The sequence below is a fragment of the Mastigoproctus giganteus genome, chromosome 4 (assembly GCF_048544385.1).
Source record: "Mastigoproctus giganteus isolate SK-2022 chromosome 4, ASM4854438v1, whole genome shotgun sequence".
NCBI classification, from domain to species: Eukaryota; Metazoa; Arthropoda; class Arachnida; order Uropygi; family Thelyphonidae; genus Mastigoproctus; species Mastigoproctus giganteus.
Genome location: NC_143578.1, coordinates 113,576,238 through 113,599,270, shown reverse-complemented (window position 1 = coordinate 113,599,270; position 23,033 = coordinate 113,576,238). Strand labels below are relative to the sequence as shown.

The 23,033-nt window shown below is 40.4% G+C and overlaps 1 protein-coding gene across 4 annotated transcripts in view; it reads right to left on the bottom strand.

Moving 5' to 3' along the window:
• The window catches only part of LOC150087000 (latrophilin Cirl-like), a 285,427-nt gene that overhangs the window by 192,475 nt on the left and 69,919 nt on the right, over window positions 1-23,033 (bottom strand). Inside the window, exon 1 of one of the 4 annotated variants that reach the window (XM_090372891.1) lies at window positions 7,698-7,849. The exons of the other annotated variants lie outside the window; for them this stretch is intronic. The gene's annotated coding sequence lies outside the window, so the exon portion shown is untranslated. Of the gene's footprint in view, window positions 1-7,697; window positions 7,850-23,033 lie in introns of those variants that run through there. 4 annotated transcript variants of the gene reach the window in all.

The window sequence follows — 23,033 nt, the reverse complement described above, 5'->3', positions numbered from 1 at the left end:
TTGGGTAAGCTGTCCCAAACAGTTCTTAAAAATCCAGATTAATAAAATTACCTTTTACCTTTCAGATGTTGAAAGTCAATAAGATTCTTCTATTTTCCTAACCAGTCTAGGAATAGAGTACCACAGGTTTCAATAACATTTCATATTTGGGATTACCATAAAATTAATAAGCATCAGTGGTAGCGTATAATAGTTCGTATGTGTTTATCCGTCCTTTTCAATGCTGATGACTTCTCTACGTACTAGGCCTTCTTGTTGCCATGGTAAAATATGATTAAACTAGTGACTGGTTATCATAGAAAAGATAAACGAGACACACGGATATTCCATGCCTACAGAGTCGGTCAATAAATTGCACACGGCCTTCAATATTTCTAAAATGTATGTATTGTAAATTGTGTTTATACAGCATTTTGTTGAACATTAGAAAATATACACTGGCAAACTCACTTATTTGTTTTCTCGTGCGGTACGAGGGACAAATGTGGGACCATGTACACAAAGATGACCACGGGAACAGAGTTGACCAAGGCGAAGGAGCGAAGAGCATTTGTGAATATTGAAACAGCACCTGGCAGAGCCGAGTTCCAAATACACCATCTTTAAAAGAAGTTTGCTTAATTCAATCCTCTCGATAAAGCCACGCTCTCTCGCTAGTTTCCTCGTGCGCGAATCCAGTGCTGAAGGGACAGACTTCGATCTGGAAGGCCTCACCTCAGAATTATTGAAAAATAAATCCCAGAATCTTGAGGGAACACTTGGAATAGAAAAAATTGCATCTCTGAGTAATTGGTTACTAAGAAATTCCTAAAGATTGTCCCCCTAAAAGGTATTCGTATACAATACAAATGGACGCATTTATCTGTAATAAGGAGTTGTTTGTTTTAATTGCTCTTTCAAAGTTTTCCAGCATCAACTTGAGAGTCGAAACAAGTGGCCATCTACATGATGGACATCCTTCGAAATCTTTCACTGGCACCCTAAGTGTTTCGTTACTTTTCCAGCCGTCAGTGAGTCCATTACATTCTAACCAATCCCCAAGCCGAGGTGGTACTATTCACGAGTCGATTTGCATACTGTAGTTAACTTGAAGCAATTGGGTAGCGTAGATGATGTTCCTTTTAACCTCGCTCTCCAATTACTTCCTTGATGGATACCATTAGACCGTGCACCCCCGGTGTCTTCTAATTTTCCTATTTTAAATCACTACTGGTTAATTTAAACTTGCATCTGCCTCCTTCCCACGCTAAATTAAAACGTATCCTCCGAATTAAATAACTAGTTAAATGCCAACCGAGGAAAGGAAGTGGAGGAGAAGGGGGGGAGGGTGTTTAGAAGAATGCGCGCGCGCCTCAGAGAGAGTAAGTTGCGGGTATAATTAAAATTCTTTGGAGTGGCTTTGAGGATATCGAACGCGATACATCTTGAGGATCTTAATTTAGGATTACTTTCTTCTGTAATGTTTTCTGCGTTTGTCTGACTGTTCCTCATTGTTATCAAGAGTCTTTCAACAAAATGAGAGATGGCCAGTTCCCATTTGACCCGCCTTCCATTCAACCCGTTGGGAGATTTCAGAAAAGTCTAATTGAAAAAATAGAAAAATCTCGTTTAGGCCAAAGGATTGTGTGAGGAGCAGCTGGGCTTCATAAAATGATCGGATGCGTCCTCATCTTGATCGCGTGATCCTCGGAATCTCACTGATATGGATATAAAAGCTGGACTAGCTAGGGGAAACAGATATACTCCTTCTTGGGGACGCTGTGAGATAAATCCTTAGAAATATTCTCGTGTCTCCAGCAGCTCTCGGTCTTCAAGTCTTAAATGACATCTGTAGAAGTCTGCTCGAAGAACATTAAGATGCTCAAACTAGTTAGTTTTCTCGTAAAAGGTATTTCTTTAAAAGACCAGCACTCTCAGCTACTTTTGCTGGTCTCAGATGTCCCGGACATAGAGCGCTACATGCTTTCCGCCTTAAAGGTCGAGGTACGGTAGAAATGAGATGGCGAGAGAGAGGGGGGAAAGACCTAGGAAATACTGGCGATACCCCCCGTACGTAACTACGGCACCTGAGCGTGCCATTAAAACGCTTCAAACGGATTAGACAGAGCCTTGCGTTCGGAACACGAGCTTCAGGAGGCTCGTAACGGATAGAAAGGAGTGTGACGAGCGATGAGAGAGAGAGACCCCTTCCATAGGACTGCCCGCAAACGCTGCGGCTTCGAAGTGCGTGGTTGAAGATGATTTTCAGTTAACGAGTCCTGCGGCTGGTCGGCAAATATGTTACCTTTCCTATTTCAGTAGAGTGAAGTTAAGCCACTGATGGCCAAACTTTCTTAACAATGCTAAACAAAGCTGCTCTTCAGTAAACTCTCTTTTTCTTCTTCCCCTAAGAGATATTTACTCCGGTGGTGCTCAACTACTTTCCATTAGTCTTTTCAGATTGCCAGAGATTTCCCTTTTTTTATTTTGTTTTAGTCTACCAAAATTGTATTCTAGTTGTGCGCATGTTTGTATATTTCCCGATTTTATGGAGTTAAGATGTCTTAGAGAGAGCAGATTTCTCGTATCATGCCCACTCTATGGCTTACTGAATAGCACGAATCACAAATTCGATTCTCAAGACACAGAAATTCATTTTTTTTTTAATTTAATGGATTTTGGTTCCAATGATTATCGGTGGATAGCTGGAAAATGAATTGGTGGCAGAGTATAATCTACGATACCTCCTTTTCTGGGATGGAGTCAGCTCAATGACGAGTCCAATCACCATCTTCCCCTCTCTATTTAAATCTAAAAGACGCTTTTATATTGCCTTGGGAACTCTAACCAAAGCTTAAAAACTGAGCCCGAAAAAAACCATACACTGAAATCCGCCCATCCTTTGCTCCAAAATTGATCACGTGAGAAAGAGCGAGAAGACACATTTAGGGTTATTGTTAAGATAACCATCTGATGTAATTATTTTAATTAATGTCGCATCTTCTATTCGAACACTTAATGGACACGAAAGAGCCGCTGAACAGTGTCCGCAGTGACGTCATTGGGCCGATTGCCGAATCCGAGAGGGATAATAGAAAAAAGTCGGTCGCTACCCTTGTGTGTCCTATGACGGGCGACAGACACTAAGAAGTCCGCCATGAAATTATTAAAGCCCTTAAAAAGTTCTGAGCTGACTGTTTTTCTATGGTGTACTGTAAATTAACGAGAACTTGGCGTGTCAGACCTCCCGTGGTGCTGTCACTCGGGAGAACAAAGAAGATACGAGGTTAATTGTAAGTGGGCCCATCTCTTAAGAACTCTCTGGTTGGCGTCGCAGATTATCGGCTACACCTTCCAGGTGCTCGTCAGTAGCAGTAGATAGAATGTAATAAGTTGTTCGAGTATCAAAAAGAGGGGAGGAGATTATAATTTCCGTCCCTCCTATCCCACACAGGCATTTATGAGATTACCGACACCATTCTTAAAAGAATAATAAACATTATTCTCTTGACAGACATCAGGTGTAGAAGGAAATTTCGATTTTAATTCATTTTTGGGCCGACATAATACATCGATTATAATACAATCATTCATTTTTCAGTAAGCTGGAAATACCTCATCGAAGAGCTGCATCGTAACCGTTGGGATTCAATAATAAATTGCGTTCAACTAGAGATAAATCAGCTAACAATACAATCAAAGTCAGGCCTAATAGTTTGATCACCAGGAAGTGATCAAACTATTGTACCACAATTCTCTGAATCTAATCCGATGAACTGTTACCACAGCTGCCACCAATCGGAACTTTATAGATCTCTTTCTGAAGAAGCCTTTTTGATTCCACAAATACCATCCTTCTGTCTTTCTTTTGAAGCATCCAATCGAATTATTTAACAACATCCATCTCGTTTCTATGACAACTCGTATTGTCGCCGTGTGCTCCGACAGCACTTCTCTAATCTCGGGGGAGAATCTTCAGGTGAGTTCGGCATCCACGAGAACGATAGTTGTCTTTGCATCCTCCTCTTAATTACTCTGATCACGGGCCGATAGCGTAAAATAATAATTGGAGAAGTGAAATGCAAAACCATCAACCGATTTTAGTGGCGTTCCACACCGCCGACAACGAAGGGGTCAATGAGCTTGTGTAGTGACGGTGCTTAAGCATGCTCCCGTTCATTACCGTATCGAACAAGCGCTATTCCACTGGCAACACTTTCGCCATAAGGCCATTACAGTAAAAATATACAAACCCGGCATCGCTAATTACAGCTATATATTTAATGAATGCAACATCCGACGTGGAGTTGATAATGCATGACTTTGGAGACATCGTTTACCCGCTAATAAAACCAGAACGCATTGATGACGTGGTTCCTACATTATCTCGATTAACACACATTACCTATATTGTATGGAAAGGTACAAAGGTTATCGGTATATTAAATACTCACTATGCGACGCTCAATTTGGAACTGGGGACCACGAGCAGATAAAGCAACTTTATTGTTGACTCGCTGTTCCCCACCCACCCCTTCATCGACTCGAGAGATATACACTAGGGGCCAGAAGACGAAAGGAATAACCATTAATGCCATTATTAGTGTTTATAGATATCATTCACGGTGGTTGTTTGCACGCTGGAAATCTCGTTTGTCCACTGGAAAGTCCCATGACTTAACTAATTAGTTATGGGTGAGCAACGCTCACAAGGTTGATACTCTTCAAAGTCGAGTAGTTTTATTTAGTTTGGACACGCACTTGGAGAGAAGTTATATTTACAAAACATTTGACTGTTTGGGACTACTCGATGGTACTTGGTTGCCATGATGGCCGAAGATTCAAAGTGGGAACCCGATTAAATCTTTGGATTATTTATTTATTTTTGTTTAAAGTGATATATTATCGTGAATTTACAACCAAGCTGCATTTATCGGGTAAAGATCGGCCATTAATTTCTGTCATTAGACTCTAAAACGTGCTTGAAGTGTCCATCCTACTGTAAGGTATGTTTGGTACAATCACGCTAAAATCTAGGAGCATCACGAAGGGATATGTCCCGTCGTGATGCTCGCCGTGGAGCAGGGGGTGGTCAGGGTAATTTTTGTTCATTTGGTCATAATGGACACGAGCAAACAGGACTTCGAAGCAATAGAATCTTCATTATTGCCCATCCCACGAAGGCAATGGGGCACGCAAACGCAAGCAAGGTGTGCTCTATCGTCTGGGATTAGAAGGGGAGCTTCATTGATGCTTCCCAAGGGTCTTGGCATCCCTGGACAATATCACGGTTACCTCCTTAAATGTCAAATGCAAGCAATCAAAGGAAGACTACTTGGTAATTCTCAGCCAGAGTTCTCCTACTGCCATCTGCAGTCCAATCAGTGCATACCCACTTGGGCTATAAGTTGTGGTTAAATTACAAACTACGCAGCGATAATTAGCTGGTATATCTGCAGAAGCAAAATTACCACACCGCCAGGTCCACTACTGGGGGGGGGAGAGGGCGAAGGGTCAGGGCCCTAGATGGTTGGTTTGCCATGGTTATTAAAGAGCACTAGGAAGCCCGTGGATTAGCTTCTCGAGGGAGGCAGAAATTTGTATTTTCGCCACTGTATACCTGATGAAGGTAAGTTCCAGGTTTTTACCACAGAATGGGTTGTTATTTTTCTGATTTTTGGTGGAAACAGTAGGGCTTTCTCATATAGAGTTTTCATCCTGCAGAACACACTCGTACAGACATAATACACACGATAAAGATTACCATGGTAGGAGCAAATGAAAAAACAGTGCACTATGAGAGTAGGTTTCTTTAGGGTACGCCAAGGAATGCTCTAAAACAAAAATGTTAATTTTTTCATTGATATATACTTTATTTTGATCCTATGTATGAACTGACTAAAATAAAACTTTGTATTTGTAATAATATATTAAATAAATTTCATACAAATGTAAATTGTTGGTCTGAACTGGAGCTTCTCTTACCACCTAAAGGAGTTGCCAAATAAGTGGAGTTTCGCTTAATCCTATAACACCGCGACAATCATTGGATGAACTTCAACCCCGTCTCTGTTGTAACTACTAGATAATGCGATTAATGGGACGGATTTTCTGCTTGTTAACTCGTCAATGAGTCGAGCTAAAAGAAAGACAAAATTGTTAAGATCAAAAGCGCCGTTTTCATTCTCATGATTTCCTTTACGAGCCTTTCAGAAACAACCCCTTCATAGTAGAAATTAATCTCGAGGATCAGGTGTTACTGCAAACCTCGGACTAAACAAAAAGATGAGGGAACGGCGAATACAAGAACTGAAAGAAACCACGCTGTCTAAGCTCATGCTAAAAGGGAGAGTGGTAAACCTTGTTGAACAGTTAATCCACCGTTTATTCCCTGTGGTAGAGGAGCTCTACCCACCACGTGCTTGTCATGCCACTACTAAAACCCGGGGATCCAACCCAGAGGCTGCTGGCGAAAGCGGTTAAAAGAAGTGTCCGTAAAGTGTTCTCTCAGTTGGCTGTCTCACTGTCGTAGAAAGAGAGAAAATTAAAGAGTTGTCTGGGCCAAAGCCGGACTTGTAGTACCCACCCTAATACCCAGCTCGGGACCCCAATCAGTATGACAAATGGCGACGTGAGCAGACACCGTACGTGAGCATTCCTCAATTCTAGCCAGGGGGGACTGTGCCAGCTGCCAGGCCTTCGCTACATTACTAACTACTTCTCCCACGAGATGTAGGGTTATTGCAGACGATCACGAATGCCTATAACCTGCGTACCCGCGGGAAACATGGCCTCCGAGCACGAGGCGGTGTTACACAGAAACACCGCCAGTTCAGGTCAGATATCCTACACGGGGTTGAAGTTGTCGCTGCCACAGGCGAAGAGCGAAGCAGAAAGGAGGAGAGGACACAAAAGCGAAACGAAACGGAGGGGGGCGATTTGACAAGACCTAGAATGTAGTGCGGTCATCAGACATAAGTGGGTTCAGGGCTGAGGTAAAGTCCCCGTAAGGGCATCCTAGTGATCTCGGAAATTAGCCAATAAGGGTTAAAATTACACTTTAACTAGCTGTACTCCCTCTCTTTTATCCTGAAAAATATTAACATAAAAAAAAGCCTAAATACAATAAGTAGGCCTGGACATTAAAAACGTTAAACATTAAAATAAGGCCAACAATAAAAAAAGGCCTACACATCAAAAAATCTTAAACAATAAAAGGCTTCCGTGTTTAATAAAACACACGTAGAAGGAAACTGTTAATGAAACAAAACCAGAGCTGAACAGCGAGACAAATGAATCACAACTAAGACGGCCGATGGGCACCGAATGTGGAAATAATTAAGCCAGTGATAAAGTATGGCGTATATTAATACGCATTACACTTATAATTCATCGTAGATACACACTTCCAATACTGTAAATATGATTTAGTGATGCCATCTGGGAGATATTATGATGTAAATCTGGTGGGGTGTCCTCGTTTGATTAATTTTAAAATAAATCAATTTGGAGACGCCTGGCAGAGAATCGCTAATTAATAAGGCGATGAGGGAGATATTATCCTCACTCACTCACATTCTATTTTGAATACTTTAACGCACACTGTCTGAAAAATTAATCAATTAATTAATTAAAATGCGTCTTCCGAACGTCCTTTTAAGATCTCAAAAGACGGCAACTTCAACTGCATGTTTAGAACGAAAACTGAAGACTCTTACCTTAGCAGTGGACATCTTTTGTGAGGCAAAATGGCCGTTTCCAGGAGAATATACGACTAATTAATAACATTATCGATTAATTGTGGAAGAATACACGCTTGGGAGGACCGAGGCAGACCCTGCGAACAAGACGACACAGCAGGCATCTCATCTTTCGGGCGTCCGGTACTTGGGGGGTTAATTTTTAATGCGGAGATTAAAATCTCCTCTCAGCCCACCTCTTTTTGTCAACTAAGCCACATGATTGACACTGTAAGTGTGTACACAAACAGCACTTGCCTTATCACCTACTTGCACTCACGTCACACCCCACGATTGGCTGCAAGATGATGCTATTCTCCGCCCTTAAACAGGACACGAAACCACCGCAGGGTAGGACGGGGCTTCAGAACCACGAATGGCAGGCAGTACGTCGACCTTGACAAAAGTTTTCTTGGCTGGCTGTCTCTTTTAAAACATCCTTTGCAATTATGGATCACAGTTACGTAATTACTGTCTGGCTTGCTTTTTTTTTTCTTTTTTTCAGTCGGCACTGGTGCGCCGACTGGCGAGTACTTTGGAAAGCTTTACAGACAAATATTTGCACTGTGGAATTTTTATTTTTATAAAACACGTGAAGATTCTTTTTCTACAAACAGGATACGTGCGCAGTTAGAAAGAAAAAAAATAGACTGCGCTGAATTTAGAAGGAATGATACACATTATATACTGGCACCCCATTAAGTGAGAAATAAAGTAATCACAACAGAATATTAATGCCACTTCGTGTCTGGGTGGAACCGCTCTGGTCGGTTGAAAAGACTTCAGGGACGTGACTCTCAATATCGTACAGTAATGAAAAAACAGAATGTGTACGTGGTAGTGTAAAATAAGAATTGAGTCCAAAAGAGATAAATACAAAAGGCTAAGAAAATAAGTAAGAAAGTTGATTTTATATTAAAATAAATTTTCTATAAAATAAATAAAAATACTCTGACCATACGTTGAGTATGGTCAGAGTATTTCGATTTAAAATTCTTCTTAAATAATGGTAACTTTTCTGTTCTAGACACGATGAGAATCAACCAAACTCCATGGAAGTTTCAGTACAGGAACAAATCAAAATGGGCAAACGCCAGTTATGTTTTTCTCGATAAAACAGCCATTAAAAACCATAAACAAGAGTTTATATGCGAAAGAACTAGAGAAAAAAAAAAAAAAAACATGATCCACATCACTGCAGGGAAATTAGTAATGGATTCATTCCATTCGAGCGAATTAACAGTCCATTCCAAATCGATACATGATGTTAGCAGAACCAAAGTACAATATTACGTGTTTTAAATTTATAACAAGCCAGGAAGCCAGAAGTGAGTATCTGGCAGCTTGTCCTTGTTCTGCGAAGATTGCTAGTATTGCTATACCAAAGGGAGTCTTTAGTCCGAGGTCCGAATTCTTAGGACTAAAGGTAAAGCAGCGCAATGGATCGATGAAATGTGACACTTCCATATTAAATAACGGCACGCTTCCCCGATCGTCATACAACACGCCTAATTGAAGGTGGGTGTGTGGGCGGTTGGGTGGGTGCATTTTTCTGTAACTACATCACCAGTGAAGGACCGCAAAGACGTGACTATCAAACAAACAGTCTCGGTTTTTTTAACTTCAAATTTCTCAAACATGTACCGATGACTTCAAGCACGGAGTACCCTTTAAATATTTCAACTCCTCCGTCATAGCCGCTTGAGGTAAAAGTGTACGGTGGGATGATGAAAACGTTAAGTACCCTGCGACAGAAATGGGCGATCAGGCGAGACGACATCACATTGTTCTGCCTGTCTGCCAACAAAACCACCATCAAAAATTGAATTCCACTTAATGGCAGGCTTAAATAAGAATCTCTGCCGAACGAGAGGTTGCATGGGAGAAGACAAGGGTGATAAGAACGGAAAAGAATATTTCACAGAACCTCTAACAGTTCAATGGACACACGCAAAGGAGTTCCGCGACATTAACTTAGTGGATGAATATTATGCTTTCACCATCTTATTCTTTTGATTTTAAACCTTAAAAAAATCGAAAACGTACGTGACTTGGTCATCGTGCAGATAGAGAGCTCCTCACATCGCGCGTTCAAACCTGCGCGAAGACAAAAAGTACGACGTTCATTGTTAAAAATGAGTGTCGTTTCTGGCTGCTGTAAAACCACTGTACCTGTAAAGATTCTCCATATATGGCAATCATCGGCGTATAAACAGGAAGAAAATTTAAAGACGTGCATCCATTAATTTCATCGGCACACACACAGAAAAGGAGTGTAAATTAACCAACGGAAATACTGCAAGAGAATCGAAAGGCCTTTTCTTGAGGAAAACGAGCGTATGAAGTTATTTTCTCTTTATGATTTAGTCAATAAGTCTATGGCGAAAGAAAATCTCTCTCGTGGAGTGGGATATAGTCACGTGACCATTTAGTTATTAACGTTCGGACAAACGTGAGGACCGGCCATTAAATATCCACCCGAGCACTCATTCAATGAGTTTCCTCGAGAAAAGCAGCAATAGGGAAGACAAGAAAGATCGGGAGGTTCGTTGCCCCACGCAACATCTCAAGTGTATTCTAAGCGAAGTAGCAGCGGAGAAAATGTGACTTTCCAGGCTATTACAAAACGGCACTGTTCTCGTTAATGTTTGCCGCTCCTTTTTGCAAGTACGTTTACCCTAAATGATCTTCAGAATTTTGACTTCCTAAGCATTACCATTAACTCTCCCGGACAAGCTGACAGAAACTTAAATAGTTCCTTGCCGACGTTAGTGCAGGTTTCGTTGATGTTTCGATATCTCCGGGAGGAGAAGGAGACTGGGATGTAAAAGAGATGTGTGGAGATCGAAATATCTGCAGTAGTTTAGTCTGACAGTTTCGCATTTGGCAGGAAACGTAGAAGGAAAGAGGCGACACAGATTTATCATCTTTCTTTTTATCGTGTGACTTCATTCAGCCACCGAACAGTTGAGAGCGATATGCGTTTTGAACGTTCTAAGCATTTAAAAGTACTGAAATACTGTATAAATAATCAGTTATGTATGCTTCGTTTTCCCATCAAATATATGGTTAGGGATAACGTTTCTCTATTTAGAATAATCGGAATTAGGGATAACGTTTTCCTATTTAGAATAGTTAATAGGAAAACTTCATCCCCAATTCCACTATTGTTAATAGGAATAGGAAAACTTCATCCCTAATTCCGATTATTCTAAATAGAAAAACGTTCTCCATAAATCAGTTTCCCTATTTAGAACAATGGGAATTGGGGATAACGATTTCCTATTTAGAATAATCGGAATTAGGGATAATGTTTTCGTATTAACTCTAGTTGGAATTAGGGATAATCTTTTCCTACTAACAATAGCTAGAATTATTTTAAATAATTCGAATTAGGGATAACTTTTTCCTATTTAGAATGTCAGAATTAGGGGAAATGTTTCCTTATTTAGAATAATCGGAATCAGGGATAATGTTTTCCTATTTGGAATAGCTGGAATTATGGATAATGAGGTCCTTAATCACTTTTCTCTCTAAACTAAATGATGAATGCGATGGAATGGATCGATCTAAATTGAAATATATCAGATGACAAAGTGGTGCCCAAGGGACACAATAAGTAACTTGGCAGGCTACCCACAGTATAAGACGATCCAATTGTCCAGGTAATGAGAAAGATCTGGAAGAGAATAAACTTAGTAAGGATGGCTTGTGTTCTAAGGCCAGTTTGTCTGTTGAGAGGCAACTAAAGACCAGATAATCGGAATCTGCTCAGTGATTCAGGTGGTGATTAACACACCTATTCGGCCATAAAGACTAGTGGATAATGTTCGGTTAGCTGAAATATACGGTGGTTCAGTGTATTATATATCATTACCATGGTTTTCTGGGACCAGGTGTCTATACAGTTTCACTTCGCTCTTTTCTGTTTGCTATTTATGTCGTGTTTTTAACTTTAAGACTGTTGATGTCCTTTTCTTCTTCTTCATCTCTTCCGATGATGTCTTTTGTGTCATTTATTTCTTTCTGGAGTTCATTCCCAGAGGTTGCTGTGGTTGGCATTCGACAAACCACGTGACTTTCTGTTTTTGAGAGAAATTTTTAAAAAAATTCCCATAGTCTTTCTTGGGATCAGGGCCGTGTTAATCGTTGAGCTTGTATTTCTTGAAGGTTTTCCATCCATCAGGGGAGACCCCGTTGTTTATCGCAAGCACAACGGATACGTAAATTCTGAATATGCGGATATGAGGATAAAAAAAAAAAAAAAGAGAGAAAAAAAGGATCGAGTCTTACGCATATAATTCCTAATGAGAGATTTTTTCGTCAGGAGCTGACCCTCGTTTATAATTCTTAATTGGCACCGAAAACAAGTAAATTAAAGATTTTTCCTATATAATCTTTTTTTTTTGTTTCCCTTAGCGTGTCTAATTAATTACAAGTTTTAATTGCGTTTTAAAACCATCCGCAGTCTCGGAAGGGAACGGGCAGAATCAAATTACTTTCGAATTTCGCGAGACGAGGGGAAGACGAGTTAATTATATTATAGTTAACCCCCCCTCCCACCTCTGTTTTTTTTTTTTTTTTTTTTTTTGTTGATAAGACCATCGGTGATGTCGAACTGTAGCAAAGAACAAATTCCTTTTCGTTCGTGTTTTTTTATTATTTTTTTTTCCCTTCTTTTTCAGTATCTCAGTGCTGCTGCTGCTATATTTTTAGCATTGCTCTAATAACTGAGTAGAAGAAGCTCGTACAGCATTTTTAAAGGCCAACAGCCGGAGAAAGCACCGGCTCAGCCGCAAGTAATCAACCGACAACTCTTTTCTTTTTAGACAACTCGCGCGAGGGCGCGCGCACACACACACACACACATTCGATGGTTGCTGTATTTCCTTCCACAGCTCCTCAGAGACGTTTCCTACTACGTAATTAAAGAAATTGTTCTTCAGACTTATCACGACGTTGTACTCTCTCTCTCTCTCTCTCTCTCTCTCTCTGTCTCTCACACGCGCGTATTTAAGGCTTCAAAGATAAATGCTTCCTACAAATTCACTACGAACTGTTCTAAAAAAAAAAAAAATGTATTTTATAACGTTATTTATTACGTACAGCAGTTTCTGGTTACAACTGTTAAGGCTTTTTATGTTTCGAACAGTTTACGCGCTTTATTATTTCAAATTCTAAACATCAGGAAATGCAAAAATCACATCTGAAAAGAGTTTAACTGTCAGATGACGTCACAATGAAATATGACGCAACGTTTTGTAACAATGAAACATGGCGTACTCTGAAATATTATCGCTGTTTGACAATCACGATGTAGTTGTTTATTGTTGGGCGACAAAAGCAAAAATAATCTGTTGACGGCTTCCATTGTTGGTATTCATAGTAACCAAACACGTTTGGTTGGCAACCATTGTTACCGAGAGGTATTTAAACAATATTCAGTCAGTCGATGGATGTTGGCACGCAGAGATTTTCATCTTTCTCCCTTTTTATGTTTACATAATACATTTCGTAATAAAAGTTCAATATGAAATAATCACAATTTTTTGCAATATGAAAGGTCTGTTTTTATTGAATCCTGGTGTCAACTAAGAATACTGAAAAAACAAGCAGGAATTTCTTGCTTGTTTTAGCAAGTCCCAGAGCTGATTATTTTATTCGAAAGGACCAAAGACGACTCTTTTCGATAAAGGTCGCTGTGTAGGGACCGTGGCGTGACTTGCGTGAACAGAAAATGCTAATTTAAGTATATCCCTGCAATTGACATCCGAGCTGTATGAAATCATTTATTTAAATTCAGTTGCTTATTCATTATGCATAAACGCTACCTCTCACAAAGATAGCACCTCGGCGGCTGGTCAAAATGCACGCGGTATCGGTTGCATTGTCAAAAGGGCTCTTTGTCACGAGGGACTAACCCGCTCCGATTAACGAACAAACCTCCCCCCCCCCCGCCACAAAACTCGATATATCTGAATGGCACTGAAGGCTTTAGATTAACTCCGTATCCCCCTCTCCAACTTCCATCCTTTTCAAAGGGTGTCCTGGAAAGGGTCATTATGGACATCCGTCGCCAAGAGCATTATTGCAGGTCTGCAAATGCCAGGTCATTAATAAGAGCCAGTTAAATAACCGGCGATCCCCTAATGACCATGTAACAAATGAGGGATAAAGAAGGGGTGGAAATTTGGCAGTGTCAGATCTGTGGCTCATAATCTAGACATAAGCGTCGGCTTCTTTTAACTATGGATAGCTGCGTTGTTTCTGGTAGTCCAGCATTGGTTACAAGATTTCCCGAGTCCGGATGGAGGTGGACAAATTGCCTTATCAAATCACGCATAGAAGGCATCATAATTAACATTAAGAGGCTATAGCGTTAAGTTTTGAAAACCTACATTTCATTGGGTCATTTAAAATTGGAAGAGAATCCAGGACATCATAGGTTTCGATTTTATTTAAAAAAAAGGACCAAAATGTTATTTTTAGAATCATAAACAACGATTCGTATCGACTTTATAACGGATTATGGCTGAATGAGTTAGAAGACAGTTTGATTCTCACAATATGGGTCCATTCGCAGATTATAAGATTTATGAGGGAGATTCAGCAATGATGGCATTGAGTTCTATGGGAAATAAAGGTTTCTTTCCCCTTCTCTGGGTTCAGCGCACTGTCAGAATTGTATTTTTCCAATGATATTGAAAGCCGTTCTTGGATATCTCTAAAATCGACTTTGACGGCTTCCTCCCAGCTTGCCAGTGTCCACAAAGTTTCCTCTTCATTGTTGGAAAAGGAAGAAGACCCACGGCGAAAGGTTGTATGAAACATATGTGATTGTGTTAGAAGCTACGAATTTGGCAGGGCAAAGATTTTAGTAACACGAAGTCTGCCAAGGCCTTGTTGAAATACTCGTTGACTTCCAAGTTTGGGCTGATATTTTCAACACATCAGGTGGTTATTTGATAGTCATTCATTGGTTTTTCTGGCTCGGTAATGCCATTGTGTTTATCAATTTGTTATAACAGCTTTTTGGAGTCCAGACACTTTTCTAAAAGGTTCCCGAATTTTAAAATCTTTGAACCAGTTTAAAACAGTTGACTCTAGCAACATGTAATCACCATAAATGCAATCAACAACATAAAAATAACCACATTTTCATAAGGTCAGAGGATTTCACACAAATAGAGAGAATTTTCGTTTTATTCTTGTCATTTTTAGATGTATTAAAATATATGCATAAAGCGCCTATTGTCTCTACCATGCCCGTTTGCATGCAATAACTTGACTCCCAGTGGATGGATCCATGAAATTTTAGATTTTGCTCTTTCAGAAATATCTATCGAGCCTTGCCAAACTTCATTAAACTTGGACCAATAAAAATCCGGCAAGTATGCTTCCAAAACGAAAATATAATTATCTCTAGACTCATTCTGATGTGTTTGTAGTTATTGAAGTGGTCCAAAGAAGTTGAAGCATGACATCATTAGTGATACTTAGTTTGGCCCAAGCATATGGATCCCAAATTTGAATGTCTGTGGGTGATCAAGACAAGTTGAAGGCATCTAATATCTGCTGCGGTAATTTCAGGCTAACATTAGAGGGATGGTTTCGTGGTAGCCGTAACGAACAGGGAAAGGGCCATAATCCATCATGACCACTACTTTGACCACGGAGACTGTGGGGGTACTAGGTCAAATTCAGCACCACACAATGAATACCTGCCAAGTTCCAATCCACCTTCCAGAAAATAGTCTTCAGAATTGGGTGCCGAATCTGACGAACAGGATAATTGTGTGGCTACACCTCAGAAGCCTGTTCAAATAAATCGCCAATTGTCCCTAATTAGCAAGAATTGGGTAGCTTAGTGAAAGGCTTGGGTCTAATCAAGTCCAATGCAGAATTGCTCGTTTAAAATAGTGTATTTGAATCATGAACTGTCGATTTCTGTTCTTATTGAAGAAGACTATGGAAATATGAGGCATATGTTAGAAGATCAATATAACTTCAGCATAAATGGTATGTCGCTGGGGTTCCTTCGGGGTTGGCAAGATGGTTTCACCAAGTTCCCTTTGCTCTCTGTGTCTCTGGGGCAGTAGTAAGCGAATTGCACTGACCACAAAAGACACGTTCAAATGGACATTGTTAAGGAATTTCTTTCGATAATTTGTGATTTTTAATTTGTTTTTTTTTTAAATAAAAAGTGAACATTAGAAAAAGAAAATTTAGTTCAGATCTATGATCTTAATTCGGTTACAGATCATTCGCTTTAAAGTCTACGAAGAAGAAAAATTTATCGAAATCCAAAAAAGTATGGGTTGAATTTTCCAAAATAAATGCAATAACACGAAGACAATCACCACCGCTCTTTAACGACATTTTCAGCTGGAAGAGGGAGGGAGGGAGAAAGATAGTGCATGTAAACCCGACGACCAAGTCATATCACAGATAATGTCTTCATCAAGGCGAGCTGAACTCAACGGCCACGCGAGTATCGAAGGGTTCCCGACACACACTCAGAATAAGGATTATCGGTTAATAGCTTCACAAAGTCCATCATTTTAAGCAGCTCTGTTCACCTGGTGTTAGAGAAGGAATTATTTAGCGGCAGTGAACCTCATTACTAGGGGAGTAATTCAAGATAGCAGTGCGCGCGCACAGACACACTCTCACTAAAGTGATTACCGTTCTCTATAAATCAAAGGCTGATGTTCCAATCGCTGTCTGCCTGCTAATGAGAAACATTCCTTTCTGGAATATCATTGTTCCGCGAACCAGCATTATTTAACACCCCTTCGCGAAAAGACTGGTGTTAAACGTCTTAATAGGATTTCTTTTATTCGGTGGGCTGTTGACGTTTAGAAAAGAAAGAAAAAAAATGGCTACTCGAACAATTTTTCGCTCGAGTGTAATAGGAAACTATTTTTGGGTCTTCGTCACCGTTTGGTTAACAGAGGGCGCTGATGTGGACAGTAAGTTTATGAAAAGGGAATGCTAATAACGTGAACCTAGAATGATTATAACCTTTGCTCTGTTTAGTGTGCAGAAGTTCCATTAAAGATATACGTAGCCCACGAGTTAAAGAAATTTCTCACGTGTTCTTATCAGGTTTGGAGGCTCCGAAACAAGGTCAAAGGGCCTTACTTATCCCTAAGAAAACACCTTAACTTTCTGGGAAGTTTCTTGTTTGAACTTTACGATGCTTCTTTCTCTCTAAGGGTTTTTATCTAATTCACGTGTGCTGTACAACCTGGGAATGAGCTCAAAAACCTTCCATCGGTATATGGATTAGTGACCCGTCTCCTCCCACGCCGGTAGGCTCTTTGATTATTATCTATCTTAACGATGGGAAGTCCATTGTTCTTGACTTTCTAATGCTGTTGACCAACAAGCAAAAAGCAATATTGATCCAGGAAAAACACGAAGTAATAACATTGTTACTTGCCCAAATAGCCAGAAATAATATCTCGTATCTGTTATGGAACACAACAAAGAGAAGATCATTATGGCCAGAGTTTTTGTTACAAATGCTAGAATGGCTACCACCGGAAAACCAGTTTTGCTATATTGTGTCTTGATGGCTCTGTGAGCAGGTGAATCCAAGAAATTTATCGCATGGTTTCTTGTAAGAGAAGAAATAAACATCCCCCCCCTCCTTTTCTTTCTTTCTTTCTCTCTCTCTCTCTCTCTCTCTCTCTCTCTTTTTTTTGATGAATTGTTACAATGAGAATAAGTCGATAAGTCCTTCCCACCATGACATATTTCACGCAGCAGGAGGAATGAATCCTCCCGCATTTATTAAAGTCGGGAGGAGAAGGGATTATTAAATTTGTCTACTTTTTTTTTTTCTAACTTAATTGACTGCTTGGGGCAGCACGAGTATCGCAAATAAAATTATAATTTAAAATAAAAATCGGGTTGGAGCTAGTTCATGAACTACGTCTGACCTTATTGAAGTTCAACAGGACGACTCAACTTCAAAAGACATTGTTTCCGCTATCTCTTGAGAACCTTAAAACTAAATTAAGAGGTTATTAAAATGGTAATGCTAATGTAATGAAGGATTTATGCTGGTCCTGGTGCTTTGACAGATAGATCGACCACTGGATTTTGAAGAAAAATCTTTCAAATAACTGTTTTAAATCGCGAAAGAACCTCAGATGAAGATTCCGATGTCACCGGTGAACTTATGAGAAGACGTAATACCAGCGATAATGAAACGTTTCATTTGGACACAGATGGCAGTCCAATAGCATCGCCTAAATCTTCTTCAAGGGCACTGAATCTTCTTTAAGATGCCAAAAATTGAATAAAAACCAATAGAAAACTTAGTGGAAACTGAACCATATCAAGGACACATCCTCACATTTGAAAACTTCTAACTTAAGCACAAAAAAAAAAGCCACAGATTAAGTGTGCCCATATTTGACGCACGTGCCTTGGTACAAGACACTTCAGAATCATCCTTGCTGTAATTGTAAAATTCTAAACTTTTACATTTCTCCTCTGGAATGACCATAAGGTGATCAAAGGAGTTAACAAGATGGACTATAAAAGAATATATGTTGTGGTGTCATGGATCCCAACTGCTGCAGTAACTTAGTACTTGGCTTCTTTTAACTTGAAAGAAAACAAAGCTAAACAGAAAGGAGGACGGAGTTCCCAATATTAAAATGCCGAAATTGATAAAATAAACACGAATATCTAAAAAATAGAAAAATTTCGTACATCACGAACCCCTATCTTTTTTTTTTATGGAGTACAAGTCAGGGAAAAATTGGATATAAAATTTTCGGTAACCGTTAAACTCGCCATCTGGCTGGATTCAGAAAGTTCAAACAACCAGAAACTAATTTTAAAGGAATGTTTGAAGTCACGCTGAAGAACAGAGCGAACCCTAATTTAAAAATAACTTTTTTTTTCTTTTCTGTTTTCCTCCAACTCTTAATAAGTCTTGGGGGGATGGGGAGTACATATAACCAAAGGCGGACAAATGTGCATTGCCATAGTAACAAACAAAGCAAGTTCGTGCCACCTTAACGACCCACATATAAAGAAGTCGGGCTATCAGAGGCGATCAACAAAGGACATGCGAAGAAGCCCAAAGCCTAAATGTCTTTGAAAAAGAGAAAGAACGAGGCTGGATCAACAGTCCCACCAGACGTGGTCCATAATGAGTGTTCACTAGCTTATAAGGGACGGCCGCGCGTGTATGAGTGAGAGAGAGAGAGAGACTGCAGCGCTGAAAAATCCAATACTTCATTCAACATCAAGGATGTTGAAGAGTTACGTTAAAGACTGGAGGTTCTCTGCCTTCCTGAAATTTCTGGAAGTCTATTAGAAGAGTACGAAGTTAGATATGGCTGAGGAAAAACGTCTTGGAGATTGGTGCAAAGGAGAGAGGGAGGGGATCTGGAGGGGAAAGTCAGAAGGCCATTACCCGATGCTAATTCGGGAAACTTCTAGCGATTGCCGGCAGCCAATAAATCACCGATCTCACGCGCTTACCTCACATCCAAACCCTGATGACTTGGGGCCCTGTGTCATGTGACTTAGGCAGTGAATGGCAGACGAATACGAGAAAATATTTCAATCTGTACGATCTAAAACGTAAAAAATAAGACCAAAAACAGACTACTGGTGCCACCTGTGGGCGTTTGATGTAACTTGGGCAAAAGTGCTCCAGTGTCCGTGTCCATAAATTTTCCGAGTTGCGCCGAATGAAATATTAGACCGGAGAAGTGTCGCAGTGGGAGCGAATTTTATTAATAAAATGTCGCGCGATCTTTATTGTGCCCCGTGGCAACACCGGCGATGGTTAGGTGGAGTAAAGAAAACAGTATGGTGGGAGAGGATGGAGGAGGGCTTAATTAAATCATAAGTTGAACGCGAAAGTAATTGTTACTTAGGAACCGTCTTTGATGTTTATTATCTAGGAGTCTTCGTCATCCCACACGCTAATTTCCTCTTATGTTGCCAATTTTATCGTCGTAATATTAATCAGAATATGCATTAGGCGTCTCTGGACCATCGAAGAGCTTTACGAGTTGCTGGAAGCTATGATACCAACGATAATATGGCGCTTCTCGGTCACGTGATGTCAGGTGGCGATATTAATTGGTGGCGTTACGAAATGCCTCTGTTTTTTTTGGATTTATTAAAAAAAGAAATTGACGCTAATTTGAAACGGCCATGTCAGCGAAGGAAATTCTACTGCAGCGACACCTGGTTTTGTATCGTTTAACGAATAAATTAAAAATTATAATCTCGCGATAGCGATTTCATATTTGAAATAGCAGAAGACTATGATTGTCTTCTGCTGAAATGAAATGTCTTCTGCTATTTCAAGTGTCTTGAAATAGCAGAAGACAAATCATTGAAAGACAGCGGATAAAATGGCGTATATCGGTGTTGAAAGAAAGAGCGAAACTGTTTCTTAAGCATTGTAAGATTGAGTGAAAAGTCGATATTGGGAAAGATTGATCTCTTTCATACAGCTATAGATCCGCCAGTTCTTGGTGTATTTTGAGACAAGCGGCAGGAATAAGAAATGTTGTTCGATGTCGAGTGTTTGAAAAACCATATTAAGTCAACAAGGGGCATTGGGATTATAACTGATGACGTTATGGAGGAATAAAACACCGTGGTATTAACTTCTGGTATGTTGAAGGGCGCCAACCCAAACTGCTTGCAGCAGGCGACGTAGTAACAAAAGTAACTTAAACTTTGGTTTTGTCCAATACTGTCTGTGGGGAAAGTAACCTTCTAATTGAGGGGAAGGGGGTCAAGATCACATCACAAGTATTCCACAATTAAAATCAAGTGGTTATGTAAAAGATACAATGGCTGAGGAACAATATCCCCATTTGTTTGAAACGTAATGAACCAATGTATACTCCCACCATGACTTATAGAAGCGAAACTTGGGCACTCACCAAAAGAATGGAAGAGAAGCTGAGAACTACACAGCGAAGAATGGAACGGATTGTATTGGGAATCGGACTGTTGAATAAGAAGAGAAACATGTGGATTAGGCAGCAAACTCAAGTAAAGGGCATTCTTATCAAAACTTAAGAACTGAAATGGACTTTGGGCAGGGCATTTGTGCCGAGGACATGACGACAGATGGACTAAGAAAATAACAGAATAGTACAAGCTGAAAAAAAACGTGGAACACAACAACGGAGATGGACAGATGAAATTCAAGAGTTCGTGGCCAGTAAATGGATGGCCATTGCACAAAACAGAAGAAACTGGAAAGTTTCTGGAGAGGCCTTCATCCTGCAATGGATTGAAAATGGCTGATGATGAAGACAATGGCCGAATTACTGTCCGAATCCTGTCTGATACAGTATTTGAACCCACACCTTTCCAGACCAGAGACAAGTGATGAAACCATCATAATGTTCAGAGGACAAACCACATTTGAGGCCATAAATCTCTTGGGTTGGACGTATTGTTAGCTGTTGATACCTGGGTGAAGATGAACGTATTTTAATATATTGATTGGACATTAATTTTACTTGAATCACAACTCGGCCAGGAGTGAAGGCCAGATTATTTTTGATTTATTTAATCTATCAGAACTTCGAGATTATAATTATTTATACACGATTGTCTTCTTTCCACTTTCAGATTCTACCCTTCATGGGTGGTAATCCAAGTGATCACACGCTCATTCATTATAAGTCCCTTAAACGACAAGGGAGCAATGTCGGTAACGCACAAACCCGCCCTTCAAACCCTGAAAACAAATAAGGGAACTTCCCTACTCTTAACTAGGGGGTCGTCTTAACGACCCTGAGGTTTCGTTAATCTTTTATCCACACCTCTGTGGTGACAGTATACGAGGTCTTTCTGTTGCTTCCTCGAGGGACTATGCCTTGCCCGTACGGGCACCCATGGGGATCTGCTTAACTACTTGATGTCACTCAGCCTTACTCAGGGGTGGTCGTTCGAAGGCGCACTCAGAGTCGTCACGTTCCCCACCCTAAAACAAATCAGTGTCGGAAACTTATCACGCCAGCTAACTCCCCTTCTAAGGACCGGGGGTGCGTCACGGTAGTCGTTTCTCTCACCTTAGGGGTAAATGTTGACAACTTTGGACTGCAGTAAAACTGATAGGGCTCAAAGGGAGGTCGTTCAGCTATTTCTGGCTTGTAACCATCCGCTGATTGTACCAGTTCCCACACAAGGGGAGCGTAAGGGAGAAAGGCTAACCAACACTACCCCGTGATTGCTGTTTGAGACTTTGTTTGAAGTAAACAAACACGAAACGCCCTTGACGCCACCCTGTTGGTGCTCAAATAACGGGCAAACTCCTTTTTTTTTCAAAAGAAACCTCTAGCTCTAAAACCATTATAGTATCTTACGCATGAAAACAACCAGCGTGTGCGTATTGATTCCACTTGGATTTTGTCTAACCCGAAGCTCTCTCTCTTTCTCCATCTGAACTTGGATACCTTAAAATTCCACAGGCCGGACAAAAAAAAAAGAAATAAAGAAAAATCCGTTGTCATAACAACGGTTGGGCAATTCTTAACTGGTGTGGTTTTTTTTTGGAAACTTTTTGTTTTGATCCTCCGAAGAACTTGCACGTCTCAAAGTGGAGATAGCAAAACTGCAGTTCCATGAAAAGTGCAGCAGCTGCGAGGCGTATTCTAGATCACCTGTTTCCTGTGTTTTCCGTCACACACAAAATAAAAGGGGAAGCCGACATCTGAAAAAGAAAGTATGCATGCAGTATGCGCCAGCACCAGATCTTCCGACTCGTGAAACCTCCGAGCAGGTGGGCGAGCTTTGATATTTGGGCAATACATTTGACAGCAGTGACAGGGAGATTGATCGAAATGCTACGAGAGAACTTTTCCACGCTGCGGGCACAATTTTGGGCGATGGCTGTAGTAGGACTAGTTTATCGTATGCGAAACACACAGAATTATTGGACATTGGAGGTTCCGGAATAGATCTGGTCGAAGTCACGTGACAATTAAAATCTAATAGACCCGCTGCGACTTTGAAACGTAGAATTGCGGAGTTGTAGAAGGATCCAGCGTCCATCTTGACAACCCTCCCGCCTCGTTTTGCTTAGACTAATCCGGCAACCGGAATGAATCTAGTCGAAGTCACGTGGCAGTGAAAATCTAATAGAAGGGTCCAGCGTCGTCTGGATATCCTCCCCCTCCCCACCGCCTGAGTTATTTCGATTAGACTAATCCCATTATAAACGAAACATGTCAGAACATGTTTGTGCAGACGATGAGTCCAATAATCTTTTTGAAATTCGAACAGCAAAATCAATGAACTTCATAACCG